Source organism: Vicugna pacos, chromosome 29 (assembly GCF_048564905.1).
Source record: "Vicugna pacos chromosome 29, VicPac4, whole genome shotgun sequence".
Classification (NCBI taxonomy): domain Eukaryota; kingdom Metazoa; phylum Chordata; class Mammalia; order Artiodactyla; family Camelidae; genus Vicugna; species Vicugna pacos.
Genome location: NC_133015.1, coordinates 10,441,111 through 10,454,008, shown reverse-complemented (window position 1 = coordinate 10,454,008; position 12,898 = coordinate 10,441,111).

The following is a 12,898-nucleotide window of genomic DNA, read 5'->3' as shown; positions in this document are numbered from 1 at the left end:
GAAGCTAGAGCCCTGCAGCCCAGGTAGAACAGACACACTAAAAGATGGCCAGTCTATCCTGACCGTACATCTTCTCACACATTTATTGCAAACTGACGCTCATATAACAGCTTTTTTTTTTTTATCACTGATTCAACAAAGAACAATTCCAGTACCAAGGGAAAATCATACCCGAGGAAAGACAGAAATGTCATAACTGCATATTCAGGCTGCATAAATACAAGCGTGGCAAAGATAATTGTACTATTCGTGTGTGACGGCACTGCACCATTTAAAGAAGTCAACAATCTAAATTTGAGAAAATTTAGGTGTAACTGTGTATATGTATGCAAGCATCATATATTACCTGTAAAGCATAAGTATAAATTCTAGCCCAAATGAAATGCACAAACATCATTAGTCTTTTTTAGTTTAAACTATTAATTGATGAACATGTATTTATATATTAAATGTATCTATACCAACTAAATTGTGGGTTTCATGCTAACCCACTTATCATATGATATTCTGGTATTAAATAAAATTATATGCTTAAACCTAAGAACATTTTCAATGAAGCAAATGTAAGCACAAACAATGCACACAAATTAAGACAGGTTTTTCAAATTAACAGCAACAGAATAGCCTGATAAACATTTCAAGTAAATAAAGATGCTGATTTTTTTCCCCAAAAAAGCTTTCTAAATTAACCATAATGCTTTAAATGTAAGTGAATGTTGTTTTCAAATCACGTCAAGACAGAAAATTCTCCAACAATGATTCTGCACGGTAATTTTCAAAAGGAACTAATTTTTAAAGTAGTTTTGATTAAATTTTTTAAATCTAAAGGCAAATTATTTTTATTTTCTGTTTGTTAAAATTCATCTATAGAGGAAGACATGATTCCAGATCTATAATTTGTATAAACCATATGAACATTTATACTTATTATGCATATTGAAGATTAACGTTTAAGGTCTACAGTGGCCACAGGCATAGATTACCAAGATGATGCCAAAAATCATGCATATCATTTCACTGAATTAGGGTTTGTAGCAAAAAGTGGTATAGTGAGTCCAGATATTTCAAATAAATCTCTTTTCCATAAATATTCTGACTACTCACAAAGAATACTTTACACCAAAAATTGACTTTAAAAGAAATCATATTAAATTCTATAGGATATTATCCTTTCTAAAAGTATAAATGTATCCAGACTAAGCGTGCACACACACACACACATTTTCTCAGGAGAAATTATGTTTTTATCATTAAACTGAAAATGAAGCCATTAAGGTGATTATTACATTGTCATGTAACAGCTGTATGTAATTATGTAGCTTTTAAAATATGTAAGCATTCCATTTAATCCTAATTTTACATATTTAACAATATATCAGGAAGTATTGTCATCGATTATAAAGTGCAAATATTTTAAAATATCAATGACCCATGTATCTATGGATACTCTAAGACAACTTCATTTACTTGAGAATGTAAAATCAAACTAAATAGCTAATTGGGATATTTCATAATCTTTTAACTTTATAGAAAAATATGTATGAACAAAGTACAATAATTAAGGAAATTAATACTAGCCTTCTACATAGAAAGTACATTTACACATCTATTACCATCTATTTAAGCACAGATATATTGTTATATATGTATCCTGTCAATCTGTGTATTTTGTGCAGACAAGAAAAGCATTCTCATAATCTAGAATAAAGCAGAAAGGGGGGTGTGTGTGTGTGTTTGTACAGAGACAGAGGAAAAGAATTGGTAGCTTTACAGATAGGAATTAAAGGTAGAATATTAACATGTTCGAAAGTGAGTATGATGGTATTATGCTATGGAAAGAAATATTAATAATTTTTCTTCTGTCTCCTTCTTCCTCTCCTTCTCTCTCGGTGCATTCAGCTGCTAACAAGAAAATGAACATTTGCGATGAAAGGAAAAGATAACTGCACAGAAATTTCAAAGAGTGTGTCTTAGTTAAAATTACTAAATTAAAATTAAAATTCAATTGGGTTTTCTTTTCTGAAATATGAAATAAGGAGCCTATAAAATGGGCAGGAGGATCACAACATGCTTTGAAACATTTCTACTAAAATTTTCCCCCATGTACATGTCTGTAGCATTAGTACCCTATCATATCATAAAATATTCTAAAGGAATGTATGAAAATAGCATGAAATCAACCTGAAAGGGTAGTATTTGTAGCATAAAGATCAAGACTCGAAGTCAAGATGAAGTTCCTTATTATTTAATTCAGACCTAACTGTTTCAAACCTCCTAGTTTAATGATTTTTACATATATCTACTTGTTGGTTTTTCAAATTTGTAATTTTTTCCCCCAATATTCTAGTGCTGAAAAGGAAATAATATAGGGTGATAGAACAAGAACTTACATAGTTCCCTAATAGTTAACCTTGACTATCTTGACCAGCTTTAAGATTATACATTGAAATAGTTCTAATCTCAGTAATTTCAATGCTACAGCATTCAGGTGATGCCATGAAATGCCTTCAACAGAGGACAACCCCTCAACGCGAGTAGCAATTACTAGTATCTGACTACCTAGATTCCTGAGGCTTTCCATCTAAAAACATATTTCTATATAAAAAGAACCCAATTTCACTATAAGGGTATCAAAGGTATTTGTCAGGAAGCTGACAAAAGTTATCTGTATCCAGTTATCCAGTGGACATAGTTGTTGCTTAATTCCTAGATAATTAACAAGGTAAAACTATACCCTGATCACTTCCCTTCAGGTTGGTGAACTAATGACACAGTGGAATCAAAGCAAGTCATGGTGGAGGTAGGTGAGTGGAACAGGGGAAGGAGAGAGGAATACCTTTTTCTTGGCTCCACAAAGGTTTGAGGGCCTAATTATTTTTAAGTGTAATCCAACCAACCTCTTCTCATGCTTAGCTGCACTGAGTGACACTATTTGTGATGCCCAGTGTGCTGAAACTGAGCAGGTTGCTGTCAGTTTAAAAATGACTATAATAAAAGTGACCATGAAGATGGATCTTGTGATTTTGCGTTTCTAATCAGTCATCTGTGAAGAACACTTTTGCTTTGATTCAGCAGACTGGTGACAGCCATGATTGATAGTGCACGGGGATGAAAAAAGGTTATTAACTGTCTTCCTATTAAGCTCAATGTATTACCCCTCTAGGTGCATCTCATACTTTAAGTTAAAGTACTTACTCAGGTAAGGTCACGAATGAACTCTGTGGAGATGGTACCCACTGAAAACGAGCAAGGCATCCTTACACTGATTTTTTTTTTTAAACTTAGCATTTAAGCTACATTTAATTCCACCATCTTATTCATTAGCTAAAAAGATCGATTTGCTCCCTCCAACAATACCCACAGTGACACTAAAGGTATAGAAAATAACTTTAAATGTGAAGATTTGAATGAAGAGCTGACAAGCAACATGTGGATGATATATTCATAAATCTATATTTAAACAGATGGTCATGTACTGTATGATCTGAGGGCATTTTAAGGGTAACACTAAAATTGATTTATAATTAAAAAATAGATAGCTGTATAGTATATGTCAAAATTGTTTAATTTCTGATAATTTATACATGGTAAAGAAAAAATAGCCCTTTCTAAGAAACTCAAAGGCTCTAATAGAATATCTATATATTTGTTATTTAAATATAATGTATTTTGTGAACTTCATTTTAATTTTTTTAACTTAGAAATATTACATATAGGTAAATATTGGAATGATAGTATCTGTTCATGTCTTCGACTAGCAGACATACACACTCATACACAAATAATATCTCAGAACCTAAGGTATTTAAAGTTTTTCACTAACCGAGGATGTACCATTTATTAAATGAAATAATACAGTTTTAAATAGTATCATATTTCCTGTGTTCATTTATCCTCACTGAAACCAAAATGTACTGCAAGGTTTTTACACACTTCATTTAACTTCTCTGGAAAAACATTTTAAATTTACAAGTTTGTTTCTGGGAGATAACAGATTAAATACAGGCATTTTGATTTAAAATCACGGCATTATGTTTCATCTTACATTTCCCACTGTAAACACTCAGTACATGTCAGATGCAATGAGAATTAGGCAAAAAAAAAAAAATTAAGGGTATCAATAACTTTGGCATTGAGATAACCATTTAAACTATAACCAAATCTCAGCTCTGTATGCTTGGCAGTTCTTCACTGAACAACTCTGCAGAGTAGCACAGAATAAGGAAATGTTACCAGAATGTTATTAGAGTTTCAGTGCAGAGAGTGTCCTATTATGTCCAAAAGTTCTCTCTAGTATCTCATGACCTGTTTCTCCAATGTCAGTTATCAGACCCGTTTTGGGTCTGTAGTAAATTATATTTTGAAAATATACTGTTTTAATATTAGGATCCATCAACAATGAAATATAGAGAAAGTAAGGAAATGAAGTTCAAGATTTCATTGAATTTCTCTCTAGAGCCACAAAAAATTGGCTCTCTGTCCTACTTTGCTTAATATTACAGTTGCTGTTTTAAGAAACCTTTCCAATTCTCTAGGATTTTATGCATGCCAAGGATAATTTCAATACCTACACACTGAGAGCCTAAAAATGTTGAAGTGTTTGATCTATATGAAAGTTGTTTATTTAGTGAATTGTGTTTATGTGGAGTGGACTTAAGGGTAGATTTTAGAATTCATACACGATTTCCTCAATATGACACATTAACTTCATTATTAAATGGATTTCTCTTTCTGTCCTATATGACTTCATCAGACAAACTTGTGTTCTGAAGTTTAGGAATCAATGATAAGTGAAAGAGTATATATGATCAATGATAGCGCTCATATTCTTGCACAAATATTTGTCAAAGGTTTCACAATGAAATCGTAAACTAAGGAGAAACAATATGTTGCACGCTTCTAAAAAACATTGTGTGCTTTTAAAAATGAAAAAAAATGCAGTTTCAATCTATCTCGTGTTAATTCACAGGATGCTTTGAAATATTAAAGTCCTGACTTTTGTCGGCCTATTTGGGAGTTTCTTAATGAAAAATGAGGAAATACAGAGCCCAGGTAGGCCCAGGAGGAGCACACAGATTTCCCAGTTCCCCATTTCCTAGTCTCCTCTGTTTCTTCTCTAGAGAATCACGATCTAGAACACACATAACACACAGCACGCATTCTAGGAGAGAACAAGGCAGAGGCAGTTTCAGGTAAAGTTGAGGTCATTTCCAAGGCAGTCAATGAGCACCGCTGAAAGTGACACGGGGCCTTTTTTTTTTTTTTTTTCCAGAATCCAACACTGGCAGACAGTAGAAGTTAAAAGTGCCACAGTTTCTTTTATCCTTTTGGAACTCCAGAACAGAATGTTCCGTTAATTTTGTTCAAATGGATGATAGAACTGGTGAAAGAAAACTCCACACCTTTGTGCAAACTCCTTAAATTTGGTTCTGAGGCTACTGTGATTTGGTTTCCTGGAATCCTGGGGCACAAGGCATCTTTAGTATACGACATCTAGGGATTCGGTTACTTTTAGCTTGAAACTCTCTTTCTGAAGCTTTTACAATCCTATATGCCTCCTCCTTCTCCTCCTCCTCCTCCTCCTCCAGACCTACTAAGGGACATGGGGTAGGGGTATGACCTGGGCGGTGCACATCTGTGTAGCCAGACCGTGGGGGCTGACAGCTGCTGTCCGCTGCCGGCCCGTGTACCTGCGCCGAGTGGCCACTGCTCTCCTGCCCGGCCCACTCCTGCCTGCAGTGCTGCTGCTGTCACGCCAGCCGGTGATTTGATAGGCTTGTCGGGTTGCCATGGTGTTGACTTCTTGCCTCTGAGGAGCTGCCCAATGACTGGAGGTCTGGGATTAAAGCGGGAAGAGGCAGCGGCCACAGCGAATTTCAGCAGCAGCTGCAGCAGCAAGAAACGAGAAGCCAGAGGACGAGGTCTTTAGACTGGGCTCGGCTGAGCCGGGGCTGCCAGGGAGGGAAGGAGAGGCCAGGGAGGGGAGGTTGGAATGGTGACCACTCGTAGCCTGAAGATGCAAGTGAGCGGGCTTGAGACCCACTCAGGAATAACTCATACGCAATCTGCACGCGCTGAGAGGAAAAGTCGTCCAGAATTCGTTACTATTCCCACAAGACATTACCGGCGCGGGTGGTGGGACTGGGGTCTTAAAGGGACTTAAGCGGGTGATACACTCCCCCCATCCCCCACCCTTCATTTGGGCCACGAAGTCATTTGACAAATAAAGAGACGCTATACGGAGAACTTTACATCATGGAAACTAACTTATTCCGAGGAGACAAAGTGCAATTAGACGGCAACTGAGTAAATGAAAATAGTTGCCCGGGCGGGCGGCCGGCGGGGGCGGTCGGGCGGGGGGTGGGGGGTGACCAGGGAGTGAGTGTGCAACGCACAACCCTAGACGGGGACCGTAAACTGGGAAATGAAAGGGAAAGAAACCGCTTCTGTTATAAATTAGTAGGTAGGTGAAGGTTACGCAAAGAAGAAAAGGGAAAGTAAAGCTGTTAAAAGAATAGAATCAAACCCCTGGGAGTTGAACTCAATTCCTCCCCCTGCCCCCTCCACCTCACTCTCCAATCCAAGGGGAGGAGGAGGAGGAGAAAAAGAGTGCATTCTGGTGTGATGAGAACTCTCTGGAATGTCTGGAGGAGAGGATAGGAGTGCGAGGGTAAGAAGACCCGGGTGCTAAAGAAATGGCAGGAGAGAGAAATGGGGGAGGGGCGGGTAGGAAGGAAACGTTCGGCGATTCACCCAAGGGACGTAGGGATGCAGAAGAGTGAGATTCCGGGAGAAGGGGGGAAAGTACAGAAGTTCAGACCTGTAGCGTAAAGGAAGGGGGGAACGACTCGAGCCAGCAAGAGGGAAGGCGGAAAAAGGTGTGTGCTGCTGAGGGAGAGCGTGGGAAGGCAACCGCTGTCAACCGCGGGGAGCAACTGCGAGAACAGAGGGCAGAAAGGGCAGGGAATCGTAACGACTCGGGCGGTGGCGCGAGCACCGCGGGGCAGCGCGGCGAGCTGGAACCAGGTGCCGCGCAGCCCGCGCCCCGGCTCCCGGCGACGCAGGGACTTTTCTGGCAAGAGGAAGAGCTGCTCGCTCAGCCTGCCGGAGTCACGATTCACCGCGAGTCCCAAACACACGCCTCACTAACTACTTTACAGCCACTTTCATTGATTTTCTTTAACAAATAAACATAATACCCGTTACAGCAACACTTCCTCTTGCTGCCAGAAGCTCTGATGCTTGCATGACTCCAGATAGCCGTTTTCTTACCTCCAAATAAATTGTTTTCCTTCACTAAAAGGATCAAATGTGTGACTATATTCAGGTTTGGGGAGTCTAGTCTTCGCCCCCGCTCTGTAATTTGGGAATCACCTTTTAAAATAAGTAGAAGACAGGTTCGGACACAAAGTCGTAAACCTTCGTAGGGCTCACTGACATTTATTTGCATATTAATTTTTGCTAATGAGAAGTAACTCCATTTGGAAGGAAAACGCCGGCAAAGAAATAGACTCCTTTGCAACTGTAGGGAAATTAACACTAGTCCGACAGCCACACCTAAGTTACTCCCCTTGACTTGTCTCCTAAAAATGTTTCCTTTAAAATTAAAGAAAGTATTTATTTTGAAGTAGCCCCCCTTCGAGAGCGGTTTCTGCTCGAGGTTCTTCCATACATGTCAAAGGGTTGTTGAATTATTCATTATTGTAATTACTATCATCATTGTCATTATCCCTTTCCATGTGGAAATAATTTTATTATCGTAATTTGATATCTGAAGAATTTCCTGTTAGTCGTTTGATAATCATTTTTTTCTGCTGAAGAGAAAAGTTTTGTTTATAAATGAGATAGAGAAAATGTTTTAAATGCTTTGATGTTTGCTATAGATTTCCGTTTATCTAATCGATCGGAATGCCAATAAAATCGATTAAAGGTTTAGTGTTTTACAAACAACCATTTTGTGCTTTTTGATTTTATGTTCAGAATGATTTTAATAAAGCTAATGTTTTCTTTAACATTCTCCCTTTAAAAAACCCAAACCTTTATCGTTTTTTCTTTTATTATTAGAAATTGCCACTTAAGATTCTTCTAGTAGGAAAATAAAAAATACATATATAAGCAATGGCCGTAGTGGTTTAAATTCCATTCTCTTTTTGCTCAAGGTATTTAAATAAAGCCCTTTAAAATCTTGGTGAATTATATGCGATCATTCAGTGATTGCGGAATATTAAATTAAACTTAGATAAATCCGCATTGAAGGAGGCAGCACCCAATCCTGAATTTATTTCCCATTTTCTCTAACAGCATCACTGCGCTCCTCTCTTTGCAATGACAATGTGCCAAATCTGGGCATTTTGAAAACATTTCCCATATGCTTTAACAGGGGACTGATAGACAAAGAAGAAAAGGAGATGATCTTTTTGCTCTAAGGTATATTTTCTTTAACCTTTTCCTCTTAGACTGTCACTGATAATCGTTTTAAAGCAAAAGTTTGAAAATCATTTAATTCCTTTTTTTTTTTTGCTTGCACTTTTTTTTTTTTTGCCTATCTTGTAATTTATTCCTGAAATGGATTTTTGGTTACAGTATCTTGTAAAGCTATCATTTCGTACCTTAGCAAACGACATTTGTTTCAAAATCTTTGATTCATTTAGTATGCTAGCTGCCTTTTGTAATTAAGGATGGATTTAATTACACATTTTGTAACTTAGATCAGATGGGCTGTTTGTTTGCTGTAGGATTTAATGGTGCTTTTGTGTCTAATATTTAGGGATGTTACATACAGAGGTGGTGGCTTTTCTTCAGCTGTAAAGACCTGTACTTTTTTTTTTTTTTGTCTTGGAAATGTGAATGTTTGGATGAATGTAATATCCTGCTTTAAAATAATTCTATTTGATAGCTGGAGTTTAGTATATTGTCTATACAGCATTTCATTGACTAAGTATAAATGTTTTAGGTTTAAAAAGATCACAACTGTATCCTCCATTCAATGAAATCACAGTTATTCTTTATTTTTTCCCCACTTGTCTATCTTTTCCCACCTGTGTCATTGTCTTCTGAGCTCTTCCCCAGACGGGATGTAAAATTTTCGTTGGATACTCTTGCTGGAAATTATCGCCTTGGATTTTGAGATGGGTATGGTTGTGATGCTGGGTTTGGGTGATGTGAGTGTGCATGTGAGTGTGGGGTGGGGTAGTGGTGATAAAGAGTCCTCATTAATTTGCATAAGAGCTGTAGAAGTGCTTGGTGAAGTTATTGAAGTACTATTGTTTCGGAAGAGACCTGCCGGATTCTGTTTATAAACACTGGGCTGGTTGCCTAGAGTGAAAGGAGGTCACAGCACTGTCTGAGCTCTGACCTCGGGAAGGCCAGAGGGCGTCTGACTTTTCTCCTTCTGTCTTTCTCTGGTCCCTTCCCTTAATTCTTCCCTCCTCAAACCCTCTATAACCGCCCCCCCCTTACCTTACCAGTACCTGACTTTACATAATGACACACTTCCCTGTCCCCCTGCCCCCAACAAAACCGGGTCAGAACCTCCAGGGGTAAAAAAGGGAGAACAAATTTACTTCAAAGTTAAAGCAAAAAATGGACTTTGGTCTAGAAAAAGAGAAATACACGGGGATAGAGAAGTACAGAGATTGGACCCAGGAGCAAGAGGGAGTCATTTTTATGTAAAAAAAAAAAAGAGACTACAAAGGAGATAAGAGCCAGGCTGGGGGAGGGGAGGGAATCAGCGAAGGACGGATTTAACTGCCCACAAATACTACACACATACATACATACTCAAAGTGCCTTTCCTTTTTGAATGTCATTTCATCTAGTTCACTCTCACCATCAATGAGTGTCCATTCTGGATGTTAGGTCAAATTTTGTCCTTTTGTTAATTTTCAAGAAAACATACCGTTTTTTCCCCTATAGGAATGGGAAATGGCTCTCCCATAGTATTTCTTGAATTAATTCACTGTAAATATATTGTGTTTGTGACACCTTCACCAAGAAGCCCTGCACTTTCCGATTCACTAGCAACTTCACGTCTCCCCCTTACACACATTATCCCCCACCCCTACCTCCACTCACAAAATGACTGACGTTGGTATCAGGTTTAAGTGTGATTTGGAAAGGAGTTGCTGAGTTAAAAATGTTAGTTAACAGACTGCCTTTGTTAAATAGCCCCCGGGTGGAGAAGACCCAACAAAAAGAGGGAAGGAGGAGGGGGGCCGAGGATCTGAAAGTGTCTGTGGTGATATAAAGGGTTCCTAACGCTGAAATCACTTGTAATACCTCGTTTCAAACTGAGCTCATCTATAGACCCCGGAAGCGCGGTCAAAAGACTGGGAACCTCTTTCCCCCTTGGGCTGGGGCTGGTCTCGAGCTGGAAGGACGCGGGGGAGAGGGAGGTGGGGTACTTATTAAGGAACAGGCGAGGGCAGGGCGGGGGAAGGGAGGAACAGACAGCTCAAGACTCATTAAACCGATTGTAAAGCCCGGAGTGTCCGCGGCGTAGATTTGGGAAATAAAATGCGCCGAGTAAAAGTCTCAGAGTGGAAATTACCTTTTGTCTCATTGTTAATTACTCCTTGCTTCCAACACTCAACACCTGACCACCTGGCAGCCCTCTTTGGTCCTTCCCCAGCTCGGCACACAGTGTCAGGGTCCGAGGGCGCTGCAGTGGGCTTGGCTTGGCGGGGGCAGCCCTGGAAAGTGCAGAAGAGGGTCTGGGGAAAGTTCTTGGTGCGGCGGGGAAACCTCTGTTCGTTTCACTTTGAAATAAAAAAGTAGCCAAACGTTCCGCGAGGGCGGCGGCGGGTTCGCGCAGAGTTTAGGGGCAGCGGAATGAGGGTGGGGGGGTGCGGGGTCAAAGGTTGACGGCGAGGAGTCCGCAGAGACCCGAAAGGAGCAGCTGGGTTTCCCGGAGCGAGGGGGCCGAGGAGGAGGGCGCGAGGGCCCGCGGGGCAGCGGCGCAGCCAGGTCGAGCCGGGCAGATCGCGCCCGCGCCCCGGAGCAGCCCTCGGGCTGGGCTCGGGCTCGCCCGCCTCGCCGCGCCCCTGCCCGCGGCGCCGCGCTCTGCGCCTCCGGGCCCACCCCTCGCAGACCTGCGGCCGCCTCTGCCCGCGCCCCTCCGCGCGCTGGCGCGCTCCGAGGCCGAGCCCTGGAGGAAACTCTTGACTCTGTGCTAGTTCCTCTCTGCCCCTTCCCCTCAGCCCATTAACCCCCGACCCTCACCCTGGCTTCTCTTCTTAGGAAAGAGGTGAATGAGGACGAGAAAGAGATGATTAAAAAGAACACACACACATACACACACACACACTCTCACACACACACATACGCACACACGCTGGAAGGGGAATACTCGCTAGCAGAAGGCACTGCAAAAGTGGGCGCCCGCCCTCTTACAAATCCTCCTTCCCTTTTGTTTTCTTACTTAGAATTCAAAAATCACCCCTTAACACAGACACACATAGATACACACACACACACACACACACACACACACACACACTACAGCTGTATTTTCCAAGAAAAGAGGGGAGGTGGGGGCACAGAGGAGAACTAGCCATCACATTTTTAAAATGGTTTTCCTGATTTGACGTTTGGTGTTTTGACATTAATGACATTAATGTTATTGATGATGTTTCATGGAGAAAAAGGCAAAAGAAATAAAGGAGAACTTGAAAACGAAATGATCATCATTTCCCTATTCTCCATGCCAGAAATAGACCCCTTTCTTCACCTGAGCCTGAAACAGACTTATTGTTCTCAGGTGTTTCCTTCATCATATGCATTTACCCGTCTGAAATCGCAGGAAATGGTTTTTCCATCAGTGAGCTTGTACACGGAGCCCTCTCCCGCAAAGGGCTTGATCTTTCCTGATTTGAACCTGAAAGTTTCCCTGCCTTCACTTACCGTCTGTCTCTTTAAAAGCCCTCACCCTCTTCCCCAAACACGCACCTCAAATAGTTTTTTAAAGCCAAAATTTTTGCTCTCTGGGGTGTTTTTCGGTAAACAGTAACGCTACATAAACACCTTCTTCACTTGCAAGTTGCAGGGAATTTAAATTTTACCCTCGTGGGCATGTATATTTCTTAAGGCTCATGGATAAACCCCACTGAGGTGCAGTCAGACACCACACACTGGTGATAACAGTTGCTGTGTAAAGGTGGGGCTGTAAACAAAGTAACTCAAAAACCTTAGAACGCTGTCCACTTTGGGCAGATTCCTTCCCAAACAAGTTTGAAAGGGCATGAAGTCTTTGGAGAAGTAGTTTTGTTTCTGTTAACGTTTAGTAATGATGGTTTCGAATACACTAGTACATGCACCGACTCTAGATTCCTAAGGTGCTGATTTGCTTTTTTCTCTTAATCAAGACCATATCTAGGGTTTATTCTCTACTCCAAGCCTCTGGACTTCCATTGTAACCTTAGCCAGCTGCTGTAGGCAACCAGCTTTCCTGATCTGGGCCTAGGTCTGCTCTTTTGAGAACTGTGCTTTTATCCTCCCAGGTGTTTTGTTTGGTTTTTTAATCCCCTTTGCATCAGTCCTAGGATTTTCCAAGGGTTCCCTGATAACGCAAGGTTTCAGGCCCAGAAAGATGTGTGTTTGCAGGCTCTGTTGTTCCTAGTGCTTGCGCAATAAACCTTTCTGTTGGTATTTGGTAGATTTGGTGCTTAAGGCCTAAGACATGGTTTTGAAGCAGATCCTGGCGATCCAGAACTTCAAAGGCCTGTCAACTCAAAAGCAGCTGACGCCTCACCTGTCCAGGAAGCTGGACATTGCAAGTATTTCCTGTTTTTTAGCTTGTTTTGATTTGTTACTCTCACCTTCTCTCTAGAATTCCTAGTTTTGAAATATTGTATAGATGGTGTCTCTTTGTGACCTGCAGTGTAGCAGTGTATCAAGATGT